Genomic DNA, 19,822 nt, shown 5'->3' on the forward strand with positions numbered 1-19,822 from the left:
GGGTATTTTTAACCTATTTTGTCCCACTCCACATCACTGCACTACACATTCATTTTACATAAGTGCTCCTACGTAATTTCGCAAGTCGTAGCAAGCCTCAATCCGCAGCAGATTGAGAGGACCCCTATGATGAAGCATGTCACCAAGGGGAAACCCTGGTGATTGAGGGGACTCGAGAAAGAAATTTTTCTTTCTTACCAGTAGACTTCTCTACTCCACTCGAGCGGAAGTCTCTCTCTCTTTTCACCCATAGTTAGGTTCTAATTCAGTTTTTTTGTGTTCATTCCAAACATTTTCATTAGTTTTCTCTGTGGGTCGGATGAAAAGGTGTGATGTGAAAATATAAAGAGAAATTAGAATGACATTAAAACACAAAAAAACTAATTTTATTTTAGTGTGTTGGACACAAAACAGCCATGGTATGGTATTGAACACATAATAGGTTTGGTCATTCTTTCTGACCTACAGCGGGAGAGTGAGGGGATATCTGTGCTAGATATAAACGGGAAAGAAACACTTTCCACAGGTTTCTCTAAAGAAGAATACTCTAAGATTTGACTACAATGATGTGCAATAGAAACATAAAAGCCCAGTAACACTGATACCTCATTTTCTCATACGGCCCTGCACGATTCCAGAAGCGCTGCCTATAAATCTGTACACGTGTGACTGCCAACAGAGGGAACACTTCTTCCCAATACAGGACAGATCTTATGAACTAGAAAGAGACTATTACAAGGCTGAATTTGTAACATTTAAGATACTCGCCAGGTTAGTCCTCAATCCGTTGACCTTGAAAGGTCAGGAGTGTCCCATTGGAATTCCGTCATGTGACATATGTGTTCCAGACAGATTATTGCTGCCGATGCACTAAACCCGTTAAACCAGATTAGCTATTCCCCTCGAAGCACTTGCATCAAGGCGTCTGTTCAGATGGCCCAAAATCGGTCCCTGCTAAATAAAGACTCTATCTGTGAAACTTAAACAGGGGAAATCTGGGAACAGGAGCAGTAGCACCTGTGCAGCATGAAGGGAGGGCTGCCATTGAGCTGAAGGTTAAAAACATGCTGTAAAGAGCTACAGCAGGCAAAATGCGGAGCAGCTTAACGAGACTGGGTTAGGGGGCAGCAGCAGCACCTGTACAGAATTAGGGAAGGGGGTGCCTCTGAAGTCAGTGAGCTGCAACCTTTGTCCCATATTCCACGCAGCGTATGACAGACTTCCCACCTACAACCCTTCAGAACCAAGGGGGTGGGGGGGGGGGGGACTACCGCCCTCAGGTTACACATTAAGTGCACAGATTAATTCGATAAGACGCCTGCCTCCCTTTAAGTGAGACTTCACAAACAGCAGTAGTTGCGCTATTAGCGTGAGCTTCGTTGCCATAGTACGTAAGCATCATTCCCAAAGCGGGGCCTTTTATCAAGCACACAAACTCAATAAAACTGAGCGTAGTAATAAAAAAACTAGGCCCCATTTCTTTCTGCTATGCCCCCCCCACCCCACACTCCCACTCACCCTGGTGCAGAGCTTCAACATTACGTCATGAGAGCAGGAAACAGCCTTTGTGGTCAGACATAAAAGCACTGTGTGGTTATACATACACAGGAGGTATTTTTGCATCTGTAGGCATGAAAGGCATGCAGGACACTAAATCAGAGCCATGACGACAGGATTGTCATCACATTAAAAACAAGCACGCGGTTGTGAGCGCGTGGTGGGAGCGTGTGGGAGAGGAAACACCATGCGCTTGCACAACGCCTGTCCGTGTGCGCACATGGTTTATCTCCCTTCCGTACCAAACCGATCTCGCCAAGGCGAAAGCAGCGTATGCGCTGCATTCGCTAGGCGAGACCTAAAAATGAGTACAGTGATCTCAGGCTGACTACTCGTTGCTGTGATGTGCCATTTTGATATTGATGGCTAGGAGAAAGCTGGGGGAAGCCACTGCTGGTGATTAATCTCTCCCTCTCTCTCTTTAACTAGCTTTCACTCTCCCATTCCCTGTCTCTCTATTTCCCTGCTTTTCACATTGTTTCTCTCTCTCCTTCTCTTTCCCTCTCCTCCATGAAGAGCCCATATTCCTCAGTTCAAAGCAAAGAAAATGTCTCTAAACGTAAGGTGGCCCTAACTATTGCCACTTTGGTTATGGAAAAAGGTTTTCATAACAGTTTTTTTGGAGATGCCATAGTTCTAATTCCTTATCATTTTTCCCTCTGCAGAGAACACAAAATAAATCCTAAAGGCTTGGATAGGTCTGATAATGACCTCGGTGAATCATTTAGTTCATCACAATTTTCAAAGTGATCAAGTTAGTTTAGCTTTCTATAGACTCAAACCCTTTAAATTCACTTTGCAAACAGGTTGCGCCAAGTTATAGTAATTTTGGAAATTGGCTAATTCTGACAATAAAATAATGCCCATCATAAATCCGGTACCAGGAGAAACAATTTACACAATGATGGGGCATGATTGTAATGTAAATAACATAGTAACACCGGTTTGTATTAAATACTGCTATGAAAAGTACTTTGTGCCTACTAGAAATAATGCTCCTCTTTAATCTTCTGCAGTGGAATAATATACCCCACCACTGTACCACAGAGCAGCATTTTTTGGAAAATTTGAATGTAAACAAGTATGCAAAATATCTTTACAGAGGCATGTTCTAACCAACCAAAGACTCATTCCTTTTCTTTGTCATTTTCACAAACAAGGGTTGAAAGATTCCTCTGTGTTGGCAGAACACCATGTTTTCGCTCTTTTACATTTACAAATCACTGTTCTCTGAAAGAGACTACTAGTTATGGATTCCTCACCATACAATTACCCCAGGCATCAGACTGGATCCGGAGAATTTTTCTTCATCAGTACTCCTGCGCGTCGGCAGGTGGCATCGGTCGACTCCGCGTTCGTCGTTGACATTGTGATAGCTGGAATGTCGTTGCTGTATCTACTTAGATGCCGCCTCTGCATGCTGACGTCAGTTCTTTCTTTTTCTGTGCCAGCCAGTGCAAATGCGGAGAGAGAGAGGTACCTCGAGTCACTTTTTGACTCTCTTTTTGCTACTTTTTGTCAACATCTTTTTTGAGTCATTCGACTCCTGGTGCATGTAGGATGTCCCGTCCTCGAACCGGCTTCAAGGCTTGCAACTCCTGTCGCAAATTGATGTCGGTTACGGGCCCTCACCTCGTGTGCCTTTGGTGTTTGGAGCGCGACCATGACCCAAAGTCGTGCTCCGACTGCCAGGCCATGAACCCGAAGTCTTTGCGGGAGCGGTCCCAAAAGGTTCTTGAGGTCCGACAGTCCGCTCCGTTTGAAGTCCCGGTCGAGAGGGAGGTTGCGCGACCGGTCGTGGAGCCATTACAACCACTCCTCGTCAAAGTCTTCGTCTTCATGTAAGTCCAAGCACAAGAAGAAGGCGATGAAGCACAGTAGCTCATGCAACGCGGGATGCGGAAGGTAGTCTTTTGGGTCGACTCCAGCCTCCCCCCCCCCCTTCCCGGGAGCCGGAGTCACCCCTGCCCAACTTCGTAGCTTTTGCGAAGCCCTCCACTCCATCTTTGGCCAGCCCGACACCTCCAGCGTTTTTTCGGGCCACTCCGACGCGGCTTGGGGCTCTAGGCCTTCGATTCCGGCGGCTTCGGCTTTGGCACCCCAGGGCCCCCAGGGATCCAGGCCTGGATTCGGATCGGCGCTGATCGACCTGATGACACCTCCTCCGGCACTGAATCCAGCAGCTACACCCGCCACCTCCGATGCCGGTTGTGACCCCAGCTGACGTCGACCCCAGCCTCCCCCTCGATGTGGATACGCAGCCAGACCGGCGTCGACCGACATCTATATCGACGCCTACCGGTACTTTTGTACCCCTGTTCTCCCCTGGTGTTCCCTATCACCCTGAGTGGCTACCAAAGGAGGATGGGGAGGAATGGGAGGAGTCTGTGGACCCTCTGGCAGACCAGTTAGAGGTACCGGACTGGAGAGAGGAATTTGGTGAGGCCGGTGGTCTGGACACCTCCCCAGACCTTGGCATGCTATCTCCCCCTACCATGGCTACAGAGGAGGGTGCATCTTACGCAGTAGTGTTGTGTAGGGCGGCCGAGGCCTTAAACCTTGAGCTTCCTGCAGTGGTGGTCAGGACTAACCTCCGGACCGAGGTGCTTCAGCCGGCAGCAGCCTCTTCGGAGCTCTAGCTGCTGCTCAATGAGGCCCTTACAGACATCCTTTTGGGCACTTGGTCCAAGCCCAATACAGGGGCTCCTGTGGATAGGATGATTTCCCGACACACCGCCCCGGGCGACCCCCATTTTCCTCTCCCAACACCCCACCCCTGAGAGCTAATGTGGGCTGAACACTGTTGAATCGCTAGGCAAGACGACTTCAACGTCATTAGTCCTTAGACACTACGCCTGGCTGAGGTCCACTGGCTTCTTGGGGGATGTCCAAGCTACACTTTTGGACATGCCCTTTGATGGCCGTCGCCTGTTCGGCGACAAAGCAGACAACGCGCTCAAGTGCTTTAAGGACTCCAGGGCTACTGCCAGTTCCTTGGTCCTCGCAATGGCTCAACATCACGTCAGACAGGTGGGTTTTGCAGATAGTCCGAAGGGGCTACTCCTTCCCCTTAGAGACTACCCATCCCCCATACCACCTCAATTCCATCGCATGTCGGAGGATGGCCATTCTCCAATTGGAAGTTACAGCTCTCTTGGCCAAGGGAGCCGTCAAGCGAGTTCCTGCCCCAGAAGTAGGTTGTGGTTGTTATTCCCACTACTTTCTGGTGCCCAAGTAGGACAAGGGCCTGCGTCCTATCTTGAATCTCAGGAACGTCAACCGCTTCCTCCAGAAGGAGAAGTTCAAAATGTTGACACTGGCTCAGGTCCTGTTTGCCCTCGACCCTGGAGACCGGATGTTAGCGTTGGACTTGCAGGACGCTTGTTTTCACATCCCTGTCCTGCCGGTCCATCATTGTTACCTACGGTTCACGGTAGGCCACTGGCACTTTTAGTTTACCGTGCACCCCTTTGACCTTACCAGCGCCCCTCAGGTGTTCACGAAGGTGATGGTGGTGGTCGCAGCTCATCTGCGCAGATCAGGGGTTCTATTCTGCCCCTATCTCGATGACTGGCTGTTAAAGGAAGGCTCCTTCCAGGCTGTCATCTCCCGCCTCCAGACTACGGCCGACCTTCTGCATTCAATGAGGTTCACCATCAACATGACGAAGTCACACCGGATTCCCTCTCAGAAGCTCCTTTTCATCTGAGCGGTTCTGGACACATCACAGTTTCGGAATTTTCGGGCTATGATTCCAATCTATTTGCCTCTTTCCCAGGTTTCGGTCAGAATGGCCCTGAGGCTACTGGGCCTCATGGCCTCCTGCCTCCTGCTGGTGGACCTTGTCAGGTGACATATCCAGGCTCTGCAGTGGGACCTGACGTTACAGTGGGCACAGCATCAGGGGAATCTTTCTGATTGCATCCATATCTCGGAGGGCACGGCACATCAATTGCAGTGGTGGCTAACGAACCAGGATTGGGTCAATTGCAGGCCCCTCTCCCTTCCCCAGCCAGAGTTCACAGTGGTGACAGATGCATCACTTCTGGGGTAAGGCGGCCACATGGGAGAGGCGGAGATCAGAGGCCTCTGGTCTACAGCGGAGTCCGGGCTCCATATCAACCTTCTGAAATTTCGGGCGATCCATCTTGCACTGAAGTCATCCTTCCTTCTGTCAAAGGGAGAGTAGTGCAGGTGTTCACGGACAACATCATCGCCATGTGGTACTGCAACAAACAGGGGGAGGTGGAGTTGTGGACCCTATGTCAGGAGGCACTTCGTCTCTGGAAGTGGCTGGAATATCAGGGCATGTCCCTGGTGGTTCAACACCTTGCAGGTTCGCTGAACGCCATAGCGCACAATCTCAGCCGCCGGTGCATGATGGCTCACGAATGGCATCTTTACTCTGAGGTGGTGCAAGGTCTCTTTCAGCGGTGGGGAGATCCTTAGTTAGATCTATTTGCCACCGAAGAGAACGCGCAATGTCAGCAGTTCTGTGCGTTGGAACTTCGAAGGCGGCATTCGCTCGGTGTCGCTTTTCGTCGCGAGTGGAGTTGCGGTCTTCTATAAGCCTTTCCGCCTATACCACTTTTACCCAGAGTGCTGAAGAAGATCAAGCATGACGGGGGGCTAAGTCATTCTTGATGCCCCAGACTGGGCTCAAAGAGTATGGTATCCTGAGCTCTTACACATGGCCATTGATCCTCCGATCAGACTGCCCCTTCAGGAGGATCTTCTGTCGTAGCAGCAGGGGACGGTCCTCCACCAGAACCTGTGCAACCTCTACCTCCTTGCGTAAAGATTGAGCGGCGACAGTTGACAGCTTTCAACCTTCCTCCCAAAGTCTGTAACGTTATCTTGGCAGCCAGGCGTCCCTCCACCAAAACGGTATACACATGTAGATGGAACAAGTTTGTGGCATGGTGTGCAGCAAAGGCTGTGGATCTCCCTTCTGCCCCCCTTTCTGAGGTTCTCCTCTTCCTCCTTTCTTTGGACCTGCAGGACTCTGCTCTGGGCACTCTAAAAAGCGATCTTTCTGCCATTTCAGCCTTTCTTTGGCTTCTTGACCAGCCTTCTCTTTTCAAGTCCTCTATTGGAAATCGCTTCCTTAAGGACATTACTCACTTGTTTCCTCCTATTCCTTTCGAAATGTCCCAGTGGGACTTGAACCTGGTTCTGACCTATCTTATGTGCTCCTTTCGAGCCGCTACATAACTGTCCTCTCAGACTTCTGACACTTAAAACTGCCTTTTTTGGTTGCCATCACTTCTGGTCGCAGGGTGAGTGAGCTTCAGGCTCTTTCTTCCAAACCTCCTTTTCTGGCTGATAATCTGGACAAAGTTGTCCTTCGCAATAGGCCTACTTTCCTTCCCAAAGTGGTTACCTCTTTCCACATAGGACAGAAAATCACTTTGCCTACCTTCTTCCAGCCACCCGCATCCTTCTAAAGAGGAAGAGAGGCTCCATCGGCTGATCCAAAACGTGCACTTTCATTCTATCTGGATCGCACAAAACAACTCCGGGGGATGACCAGCTCTTTGTTGGCTATGTGGGCGCCAAGAAAGGTTGGGCCATGCATAAACAAACCATCTCCCGATGGCTATTTATTTGCATCAAAATCTGCTATTCCTTAGCAAAAAAGGAAACTCCAGTGGGGTTGCTCGCCCACTCTACCAACGTGACGGCAGCCACTACTTCTTTGGGACGTGGAGTCCCTCTTTAGGACATCTGCCAGGCAGCTGCGTAGACTCCCTTGCACACGTTTACAAAACACTACTGCCTGGACAGCCAAGTCCGTAGAGACTGCTTCTTTGGCTGTTCGGTTCTCCAGGACTTTCTGGTGTGAACTTGGTTCACAGACCCACCTCCCGTGTTGGTATTGCTGGGGTCTCTATTCTAATGTGAGGAATCCATAACTAATAGTCTCTTTCAGATGAACAAGTTACTTCCCTTCTGTAACAATATATCTGTAAGAAACATATATTAGTTATGGATTCCTCACCGCCCCACTCATCCTCCCCGTTCTGCAAACTGACTTCTACGGCAAAGGACTCCCCTTCAGGGCCCTAGTTTTGTGCATCAGTGGTCAGTGTCTTCCATGGCTCTGCGCTCCTGGCGTGGAATGTCATGTAAAGAACTGACGTCAGCACTCAGGAGCTGCGCCTAAATAGAAACCACGACACCAACAAAGAACGCGGAGTCGACGGAAGCCACCTACCGACGGGCAGGGGTACTGCTGAAGAAAAATTCTCCTGATCCAGTCTGGCGCCTGGGGGTAATTCTAAGGTGAGGAATCCAAAACTAATATATGTCTCTTACAGATATATTGTTACCTAACGTAAGTAACTTGTTCGTCAGGTGAGTTATAATGATTGGCTCCTTCAAAAACAAATGAGTTATAGATCTTATGTAATTCATTTATTTGTTAAATGATATTTCACTCTGGAAACATGGTGTATGTCACAACGGAATCATCTGTTGAGTAGCCTTTTCCTGAACACTGTGAAGCGCTGGCAAGTTGTCCACAGGGTAGAGTCCTTGCCACAAAGTGCCTGTGCTGAGCATGGCCCCTTGCCTCATAACCAGTGTTCATACTTGAAAATGTCAGGGTGACTACATAGTCTGGCACATACTTCCTTGGTGGAATTGTAAACTAATCCCAGTCCATCCCTCTGTTTAGTACATCATCTGCCAAGTGAGTTTTATTGAATGTATAGTTGTTGTTTAATGTTACATTTCATAATAACTAGTTATAAAATTGGAACTTTTGCTTCCTAATATCCGTTTTTAAAGGTATTTCTCCAATTTACCAAAAACAAATATAAAGGCACGTATTTGTTTTTTTTGCACATAACAGTGTGTAATGTTTGGTAAGCACTTTATTTCTGTGAGAAGGAGAAAACCTTTAATCAGCAAATCAGCGCAGATCTCCAGCTAAGCAGTGACAGGAAAGAATAAACAGATAATTCTTCTAAAGTAGTATGTCTGGAAACTTGAGACGTTGCAAGATGTTGTTTAATGACAAAATCAGGAATAGAAATTGTATCACAAGCAGATGTCTCCTGAAGACATACTTAAAGATCAGCTGATTTATCTACCATGCTTGAAGAGGATGGTACAACCTGAATATCAGGTGTCCCATCCACTGACGAAGGCCATAGTAAAGATGTTGTTGTCAAGTACTTCGTTCAACAGTTTTATAGCTAACTGGCATAGAAATTTAGAGCATGCCCCCAGTGCCTGTTACTGTAGATAGGTGCTCTGCTCTGTCAGGATACAGACATTTTTCCCTGAAAAAGGGGAAGCAAATTACTTAAGGTGCATTGCTAAAGACCAGTACATTGATCAAAATTATTGCCAGAGTAGGAGGATGATGTGGATGGAAATTCTGATGTGTTGTCCGGACAATAGGAAAGGGTGGAGTCGCCATATAGATTTTAACAGTTGGAGTTAGCATCTTATGGTGGACATAAACATGTCAAGATGGCTCTCACTCCAGCTAATGCGGAAATGTAGACGTTTTAATAATGGCAGTTTACTGTATGAAAGGAAATTCAACCTCCAATATGGGATGAGCTGAAGAGCCAAGTTGTAAAAAAAACTTCTCTTGTGACCACTATTAATGGATACCTCAAGAAGTGGCATGATAATTGTCTTCTAGATGATGATGAATGTTTGTACCTAAAAGTAAATCCGTCAAGATACCCTTGTGTGTACACATTGCCAAAAATTCTGAAGGACCTCCCATTTCCACCAGGGAGGCCCAGTGTGTCGGGTATAGGGGGACCCACAGAACACGTCACAATTTGATGCTTTATTTTTACAACCAGTTGTGGTAAACTTCGCTTCATAAATTAAGGATACTAGACATATTTTGAACATCTTGGGAGATATTACATGGGATTCAGATATGATGGTGATAACCCTTGATGTAGTATCACTGTACACCAGTATACGGAATGAACTAGGCTTAAAAGCGGTAAATCATTTTCTATCAAAGAGACTGGCAAGCCACTGGGAACATACTCAGATGCTACTGGCTATGACTGAACTGATATTGTGTAACATCTTGTTTCTGTTTAAAGATGAATGGCTTAAACAAATTCAAGGCGTAGCCATGGACTCTAGATTTTCGCCAGCCTATGCAAATCTTTTTATGGGCTGACTGGAGGAGGTGATGATCTGGGGCTCATCGGGCAGTCGTTGGAATGAACATATTCTTTACTGGGGGCGGTTCATCGACGACTGCCTCATGATATGGACAGGTACTGAACAACTACTACATGATTTCATAGACTACTTGAATAATAATGATATGAACATTAGATTCACTACACACTCGAGCACCACAAGTGTGGTATTTTTAGATGTAGAGCTGTATATTAAAGATAACCAAGTCCAGAGCAATATGTATCGCAAACCCACGTCATGTAACTCCATATTGCACTCAGACAGTGTTCATCCCCGGCATCAGATAAAAGCAATCCCGTTTGAGGAGACATTTAGAGCCAGGCGCAATTGTAGCGAGGACACACACTTTAAGAAATGTATTAACCCCTTGGGCGCAGGCGCGATTCTGTGCCTGCGTGGCACATTCCGATTGTGGGTGCGGTCACGATGGCCGGGAGCCGTCATCAGCACACGAGCACTGTGTGCCATGACTGCTCCCGGACGTCATCAGCATGGAAGGGGTTAATGACATGGAGAAAAGGTTTATTCAAAGGTCTACTCAAAATGTGATGTAGTTACAGCCAAAGAAAGGGCTTCAAAGATAAAATGTATATCCATCTTAAAACCGAGCCAAAAGGATGGACAGACTAATCCACCCATTAGGATAATTACAGACTTCACGCCGATCAGTATGACTTTACATAAGAGCTTAAAAAGGCACTGGCATATTTTAAAAGCAGATAGGACATTGCTCGAATTTCTAACAGATAAGCCTCAGATCACATTCCGCAGAGGAAAAACATTGGGCACAATATTGAGTCCCAGCTAAGAAGCATCCGGAACTGTGGTTGACACAATTCACAAAGGGATTCTTTAAATGTGGCCATTATGGCATGTGTAGATATGCGAAAGACAAGACCAAACAATTCAGGAACGAAGTGTACACTATTCTGACCAACATCAATTTTAGTACAAAGTATGTTGAATACATTATCCTATGTAAATGTGAAAAAATCTACGTGGGTAGCCAATAAGGGCTTTAAAGGATCGTGTTAGTGAACACATACGAGCAATCAAGCAAAACGACATGAGATACCCTATTGCAGAACATGTATATAGTTGCACTGCACAGGGCCCGACCAAAACATTTCGTTTTTTTGGTATTGAACACATTAAACAAGACCCATGGTGTGGTAGCAGAGAATTGAAACTGCTTAGGCATGAGGCAAGGTGGATAATGCGTTTGAGGGCCGTAGAGGACGGTCTTAATTTTGATCAGGAACTACAATACTTTTTTGGAGACTAGGATGGATAACTTATGAGATGGAATTTTGAACCTTCTAGCGAATGGCTGTATGTAACATCATTCTCAATATTTCTTGAACTTTCTCACTTGGCACATGTAGTCACTGATAATGCGTGGAGAGCACTTGCGAACTGAAGTGAAGGATAATTACTCTTGGATCCTTACTGGGTTGCTGGTTTTCTTAAGGGTCGTCTTTTTCCAACCTTGTCATCTGCCTGCTTATTTTAGGCATATATCTTTCAATAAAGAGGATTAGGTAATTGTAGTACTTATTTATATTTTTTCGTATTCTTGGTATGAGTTAGACGACCCAATTTGATTGACTGGGTAATGCCTTTTATTTATGCTACTCGGAGAATAACGTGACATTGGTTCTTTTAACATACCCCGTGATTGGCATGAATAGATTGTTTCTCATCACTTTATTATGTCCTGAATTAGGGAGTTAGTGATATGATATTAGTAGCTGAATAATTTTCAATGTGTAGTATTGTATTAAAACCACCGTTCGAAGATGGTGTTTACCCCACATCATCCCACCACTCCAAGATGGAGCGGGGTATTGAGGCTAACTAGTCACCACTTCACTTTCCGTGGATGGCTATGAGCACGAGGAGCCCGGATAGCTTCCTTTCTTTACCTGTGTCCGGGTGGCGGTTGCGGTCAGAGGTACAATTGTGCGTCTACGGGTTAATATATTAGACGTATTCAGACTAGCAGGATACACCTTCTGTTACAGGTTCCCTGTACTTCAGGGACCTGTTGTAGCTCTCAGAGGGATAGCCTCCTTGTTCTTGGAAGAACGCTGTTACATTGCATAAAATAAAAAGCCTCTGTTAAGGTAAGATACTGAGGAAATTTTATTGAATTTACTGGATTAATCGCAGTGACAATAGATTACCAGTATTAATGCTGGATAATTATCTCTTTATAGGTACCCCAAATATGAGGGACCTAAAGTACACTTTATGGAGGGATTGTCTCCATATAACAATAAGAAAATTGTTAACTTCTGTCTTCACAATTACTTTATGTGGAGGTAAGAGACAGTGAACAGTGAAACTTGGTGGTAGAAATCAAGAGTAAAGATAGTGCCAATTTTTACGGAATTACCTCTATTTTTAGGGCCGTGAATCAGCATTGATTTTGGACATTAGAGATAGAAAGGGATTTCGAATGGAGGATATGACCTCTTGAAGGTAAGAATGTTTAATAGGAAAATTGTATATTAATGATCAAGAACAGATGTATTGAGAGACCTGTGCCTCGTGTGCTTTAAACTCTAATAGTGACAAGATGTGTGATTTTAACCCCTACAGAAATATTATTTGGAAGAAGTTTTAAGGTACATGTTTCCTGTTTATTCAATATCGGGTGAGCATGCAATTCACTTGGGTTTGCTAAGATTTAACAACACAAGGGTTCTTAGGATTGGTCTTAGTACCACCACAAACACAATAATATGAAGAACTGGATGCAAATAGATGTAAAAACTAAAGTGGCATTAGTATTGACATCAATCTGTCTAGATGTTTATGTAATGAATTTCAGTGAACTCAACGAATTATATTGATTGATCCGAAAATTTCTTGAATAATTATGATTAAGGGCACTTTTATTGTTTCTTTGTACACACATGCCTATTGCTTTGAATAGTACCTCTCCACGAGGTTCAAGTATTTGGGCTTGCACCATGAAATAACAATGTTAGTAATTGTGAAATATATATATACTACAACCTTGGTATTTGTATTACTTCCAGCCCTGAGGAAGTTGGTGGGTCATTTCCAAAAAGCGACAAAACGCCTTGGCATAAGTGAGTGGAAGATCCCATTACAATGAAAGAAAAAACAAAAGCCCAATTTATCACTGCTTTATTTTGAAACATTACTGTATTTTGCTGTATTAGAAGATGCATGTGCTACATCAATTGTAAACTGCCTGTGTTATAGGCATTCTCAACCTGTTGGGAAGTTCGGAAAGCAACAATGACATAGTAAGGGAGTAGAGTCATGTGTAACCAGGCCTGGACTGGGAGCTAAAATGATCCTTCAACAGTTTTTAATACCATGCCTATATTACACAGAGCTAGCAAGTAAGTCCGACCATTTGAGGGAAGGGGATAAAATGATTTGTATTACTCTTCACTTACCTACTCTTTCCCATTTACATTGGCTAAAAATATTCCAGTATTTCATGGTCCTGGTTTGTTCCCCTTAACATTCTTTTCATGCAGCACCAAATCATATAAATACTTTTTTTAACAACTTTATTTTAGGTTTTAACAGAGGTAAGGGCACACACAGCACTATCACACTTCATTACATTGCACAATGTAAAATTTGTGATGTGCAAATTAAAGTGAGATATTCCATGGTAGGCACTCAGAATACTGTTAAGTGCACGTTGGGGCCTTTTGGGTCTGTCTCAACCCAATCATAATGTTGTTGTCTGTCCATTTGTCTTGAGCCTAGTCCCCCTGTGCTACATGGGATAATTGGCTTTCAGCTTCGAGGAAGACATCTCAAACAGGTCAGAAGCAAACAGTGTTTTAGACATAGTCATGTAGAGTCTGCCTGCTGTTTGTTCTCTGTTGGACCTGGGCCTCTTGGCAGGGTCATCCCTAAACTTTTTGCCTTCCTCCAATACTCTCTCTGACCTATTTTGTTTGGTTTAATGACTCTGGGCACCTTACCACTGCTGAACAGTGCTAAAGTGCATATGCTCTCCCTACTGAAAAGTGTACATGTGATTGATGTGCATGATTGGTTCATTGGATTTACTGTTAGTCCCCAGTAAAGTGCACCAGGAGTGCCAGGGCTTGTAAATGCCAATACTGCTAGTGGGCCTGCAGCGCTGGTTGCGCCACCCACAGAAGCAGCCTTAAAATGTGTCTAGGGTCTGCCATTGCAGAACCTGTGTGCAGTCTGGTACTGTCATGCTGGCTGGGCAAGTGCACACACTTGCCAGCCCCTAAACCTTCCCTTAACTTCATATTAGTCACCCCTATGGTAGGCCCTAGGGCAGGGTGCATTGTAAGTGTAAGGTAGGACAGGCCCTGATGTGTGTGGCATGTCCTAATAGTGAATTACTGCCAAATTCGTTTTTCACTATTGCAAGGCTACCTGCTCCCCTTAGGCCAGAATGGGCTGCTGGAATTATTACACTCTATAATCCCAGCAGGCTCAGGGAACATGGTAGAAATTAATGTTTAGTATGCCTGAACTCAGAATAATAAAATACTTATTTTAGTAAAGTTTATTTTAATATCCTGGGTTTGCAAATGCTACTTTTAGAAAGTTAGCATTTGCTTGTCTAACCATTTCAGCCCGCCTCTGCTCTTGTGTGTATCTGACTGTCTGAGTGTGTGAGTGACAGGGCTGGGAGTTGACAGGTTGTGAATAGCAGGATGACACCTTAGTGGGTGGTGAGAGTTTCCCCTGAATGATGCATCAGGCTGTGCTCTTCCTCCACAATGCTGGCTCCGCCCTCCTGGGGAGCGACTGATGACTCAGCCTGCACCTGGCCCAGGAAGGACCGAAGCTTGTCAACAAAGTGCTCAGGCTGCCCCTGTCTTCACAATGCCGGCTCCGCCCCCCTGGGGAGCGGCTGATGTGCCTGCCCTCACACTGAATGCAGAAGCAGAAGTACCCACCACAAGTGCTCAGGGACTGAGAGCAGTTATGCAAAGCCCCCCCTGGCCTGTAAGAACAAAAGAAACTGGGTATAAAAGAAGGAGCCCTGCTCCTTGTAAATTAGATCCTGTTTGCGCTACAGAAGAAACTCTGCCCGAAGAGAAGGACCTGGAAGGACTACAAGGAGGAGTGCTGTCTCTGGCCTGTGTCTGGTGCCTTGCTGCAGAAGGAGAGGAAAAGAAGAGACTACAAGAGACTTTTGCTTTGTGAACTTTGTGCCAAACTCTGCTGAAAGATCTCCAAGGGCTTGCCTGTGAACTTGCCCCCTGACCAGCGCCCCAGGAACAGTGGGCGCTACCCTGGAAGAGAAAGCTGCTGTGAGTCGTGCATCTGTCCTGCACCACTACTGAGGAGAAGCGGAGTGCGCCGTGAGAGAATCGCTGTGCCCTCTGAAAGGCCCTTGGCACCCCCGTCCAGCCGAGCACCGCAACTGCTATCTGGCAGGCCCCAGCTGACATCGCCAGGACCAGCCTCGCTGGCCCCAGCACCGTGCCTGTCGCCTGCCTAACTGCGGTCTGCACCGCAAGAACGGACCCTGCCTTGTGCCTGCCTGCTTCACAGGAGAAGAAGTTGCCCGGAAGCCCCAGCCGCCGCCGTTTGCAAGCTGCAGCGGCGTGGGGAGAGAAGGACGACCCGCTGTGCGCTCAGAGGCTGTGTTCGCGCCTCACACTGCTGCCCGGGGCCCTGCCCCCCTCTTGCCAGGCCGGGAGCACCTCGCCGGAAGATCTGACCCCCACCGCAACGCCGCCCTCCTGAGCCGAGCCGCCGCTCGGATCGACAGAGGAAGACACCGCGACGTGGGACCTGCGATCAACCCCGGCATCGTCCGCCCCGGACCCCCGCCTTCAAGGACTAAAGGTACTGTTGTTTGCTGAAGTGCGCCGCGCTCTGGACACGGAGTCCGTGAGGCACGCACCCCTCGTCCCCTGCTGGCCCCGCTCTGTGCGCTCTGAACTGCGAGACTCCGGGAAAGCCGTCCCGCAGCCCAGTTCGAGACGCACTGCCAGCGGAACGCCTCTCAGCCTCTCGAGGTGCCCTAACGCCCCTAAGGGGAGTCGGTACTCTGCTAACCTTGCCCCATCCATGAAGGGCCCCTTCCCTGAGATTGCCGCACTCGATTGTCCGCTCTTTGGCTGCCAAACCCTGTGCGCTGAGAATTGTGCGCTTGTAACGGTGACTGGGAGGCCGGTACGCCTCCTCTCGGCCATCGGAGTGAACGCCGCGCACCCCTGCTCACGCGGAAGGCGTGAGGGTTGATAGGGACTTGCATCAAAAGCCGGATAAAGCGCCCAGAAGTTCTAGGGAGCGCTGTACTGTCCTGGAACGGGGTAAAAGATCCCAAAGACCGCGTTCAGGAGCTGTGGCACCCCTTTTTGAGGGGTAAAGACTATCATTTTTTTATTACAAAACATTGCATTTAAAAAGAACTGTGGCAACTTAAACCCAAGTAAACTGGAACCGCTATTTAAAGTTTAAAGACTGTATTCACAAGCCTGCTTTGAGAGTATATAAAGAATATATATTTTTACAAATACAGTTTGGTGTCATTGTGTGGTGGGTTGGTGGTGATGGTGTAATATTGCAAATGTTTAACCCTATGTGCCCCAGAGATTAGCCTAGACTGCTTGTGCCACACTACCTAGAGGGTAAGCAGAGGTTGTTCTTGGAGGTAACCCTCAGCCCTGACGAGGAAGAGAGAGTCCCTGCTTGTCGCCAGTGCTGCACTGCGCCAACTAGAGACTCCCCCTTCCTACATTCTCTCTTTATAGGGGACAAATGGCCTCCATTTATTCCTTAAATTAGGGCCTTATCATGGACTAGACCATACTTCCCCCACCACATGGTTAGCGTATGCACCTGATGTGATTTCCACGTGTGGGATATGCTCAGGAGTGCAGACAAGAGAAGGTGGGAGAACAGTTTCTCAAGTGGGGTCGTCGTAGGGGAAGAGACTTTATTCCCCAGGGCCCCCCAGAAGGGTGAGTAGTGGCTCATGAGGTAAAATAATGTTTTTTATTGTCCGTATAGATGTGAGGACCTTGTCCCAAAAAGTCTTTACTCGAAGCACTTCCACCACTTATGTAGGAAGGTGCCTGTAGATCCACAGCCTTTCTAGCACTGTTCTGGGCTGCAAGACATCCTGTGTAAATGTGTGGGTGTGAAGTACCATCCTGTCAATATTTTATAGCCATTTTCTCTCTAGCGTATGAAGATTGAGTACTTGGAATACCTCTGCCTACTAGTCTTCCATGTCTCCACTGGGATTTCTACACCCTCTCTCTCATTGTGATACATAAGCACATTTTCATTGGGTGGGAGTTGAGGGATGAGATGGAGCTGTTGAAGCAGAAATGCATTTGCGCCTGATGTTTATTGGCATGCAATGATTAAATTTGTTTTAAATCCATGACGGTGTTCTCTGGATCAGGCCACCTCCCACCCAGTGAAGGGCTTGTGTGAGCCTATATGTATCTCACCCGGTCAAGGGAAACTTCCTGATGAGATCCTCCCTCGCCCGGAGTTTATCTACATTAGAAAAATCTTTCAAGTGTGGGGGTTGTCCCTCAGTCTAGGTGAGGAATCAGACATACCTGGAGGAAAGTCCAGATTGTTAGCCATGGGTGTCAAGAGGAAAGAGTTGGCTGGGAATGCATGTTCACGCAGAAGTCTGCTAGTGGGTTAGTAGCCTCACTGTGATAGGCAGGAGGGGGTAAGGTAGTATCTAGATCTGGCTTGATAGCCACAAAAAATCTTTGTGTAGTATTGTTGAAAATGTTTGTTCTGTTTGTATCCATGGTTTCCCAATATGATCGTAGTTCCAGTCTAAGGAGGGGCCTATTTGGACCTCTAGGAATATATGTTGTTACATGTGGTAAAGGTTAGTCCCCCTTCAGCTGTTGGTCACAGGAGGGTCAATTTTGCCACTCGCCGGGATTCCCATCCCCATACGAAGTGGAGTATTCTATTACGTATGAGGGTAAGCATTGTTTTCAGAATATTTAGCGGGAGGGTTTGTAATATGTTGATGAGGTTGGGGCATAAAGTATTTTGAGGCTATATAGTCGCCCTAGCCAAAATAATTTGAGTTTGTTCCAGCGATATAAATCCTTGAATAAGGCTGTAATTAGTCTGGGGCAGCTCTTCCATTAGGGCTGATGAGCATCGCCCCACTGTTTCTGCTTCTCGCGCTGCAAGAAAGCTGAATTGTATGCCTGGTTGGGGGCCTGGTGGGTGGGCAGGTGGGGGAGGAGTGTTTCAGTTTCATCAACTTTTATTCGATTATAAATTTATATAATCATAAAAAGTACAATTGATAAAAGAACTTTTTAAACATAGAGCAAAAGTTAAAAAGCAGTAAGCAATAGGATCACAGAAAAATTTAAATCACTGTACAGAGAAACATTTTGAAACGGTGATGCGGTTTCTACAAATTGGAGAAATACTGATTTAGGTAGAAATATTGCGACGTGTTGATATTACTGTTTTAAGAAAGATTGCTATTAGTTTGGCTTCATGCGGGGATTTCGGGGATAGTAAGTGGGAGAGTGCTGGATAGGATTGTTTGAGTCCGCTGGATCGGAGAATAGGGATTATCCATGTTTTCCTTGCTAGTTTGTAATATTTGCAAAAAAGGACGACATGAATCGTGGATTGTACGGAAACTCCATCACAGGGACATCTCATCAAATTACAGGACCAGTTCTTCATTTCCGGGAATGAAACCAGACGGTAAAAGAGATCGAAACGAAGTCTTGTGATTAAAAACTTTTCATAGTTCGATAAGAAATATGTCAAATAGGGCTGGATGACTTTTCCTGACTGCAATAAACAAGTTTTCTCATTTTGCGTTTTGATAATCTCTGCTTGATTTCGGAGTTCTCTCAAATGGCCCATACACATTTGTTTTAGCTGTTTCCTTGAGATGTCTTCGACTGAGGGTGGTTCGTGAAAATAATGCTCACAGTCCAGATCTTTAAAAAGTTTATGTATGTAGTTAAGCCACGGGATTTTCCGCCAATTTGTTAAGCCGAGACAGTCAGTAATAAGGAAGCGGGTTATATGACTTTCGGGATTACACCATATTCGATGCCACAGTAGGATAGGCTGGCATCGGATGGTATCGATGATGTATTCCATACCAAGCTCCCGGTGCGAGGCTAGAATCGGGGAACTTTGGGGAAGAGCTAGGATGTATTTAATAAAAACATTTTCGGTGACCTGAAGCTGGTCAATACATCCATGTCCCCAGATACCAGCTCCGTAGGTGGCCACACTGTGGCATTTTGCATAATATATGGCTAACAGTTCCGGTGGGGCTGGTTTGCCCAGTTTCCTCGAGAAAGCAATTAGTGCGGAGGTTGCACGGCGGAAATAAAGGTTTCTGGCTTCCACTGCCTTGCGCCAGTTCATTGCGTCATCCACTAGAATGCCCAGATATGGGTACACCGGGGTTTTTTCTAGTCTGTTGTTATTAATCAATATGGGCTTGGAAACTTTTGTCCTTGGGCCAATGTTCATTGTGATCGTTTTTTTGATGTTAACTTTAAGGCCAAGTGAGTCCATAAATGTTACGTATTTGTTAAGCTGCCGCTGAAGTTGGTTTGAGGTCCGTGCTAGGATTACAGAGTCGTCGGCATACAGGAGGATGGGTATCGGGCGGTGATTTATCTGGGGCAGGTCCTGGCTCCCTTCCAGCATCGCCTGTTCAAGCCCGTTTGTGTAGAGGTTGAACAGGAAGGGAGCCAGTACACATCCCTGCCTTACTCCTCGTAATTTGGAAGGGTCGTGACAGTTCACCGCTGGTGCCAAATCGTACTCGACCTTCTGCGTTAGTGTAGAGCTCTCTTAGAAAGGCTAATATCGGAGGATCCACACCAAGGTCAGCTAGGATTTGCCAGAGCTTTGCATGCTGGACACAGTCGAATGCCGCGCTTAAATCTACATAGACAAGGAAGATGTTGCCTCCTTTAGCGCGAGCGTATTTTCCAGCCAGAAGGACGAGATTTAGGGCCTGTTCCACGGTCCCGAGCCCCTTCTGGAAACCATATTGCAGGTCAGTAATGATGTTGTTCTCCCGGGCCCAAGATTGTAGTCG

At 46.4% G+C, this 19,822-nt stretch overlaps 1 protein-coding gene across 2 annotated transcripts in view; it reads left to right on the plus strand.

Moving 5' to 3' along the window:
* The window catches only part of DHX57 (DExH-box helicase 57), a 432,068-nt gene that overhangs the window by 357,196 nt on the left and 55,050 nt on the right, over positions 1-19,822 (plus strand). The window lies entirely within an intron of this gene.

The sequence above is a fragment of the Lissotriton vulgaris genome, chromosome 6, assembly GCF_964263255.1.
Source record: "Lissotriton vulgaris chromosome 6, aLisVul1.2, whole genome shotgun sequence".
NCBI lineage: Eukaryota > Metazoa > Chordata > Amphibia > Caudata > Salamandridae > Lissotriton > Lissotriton vulgaris.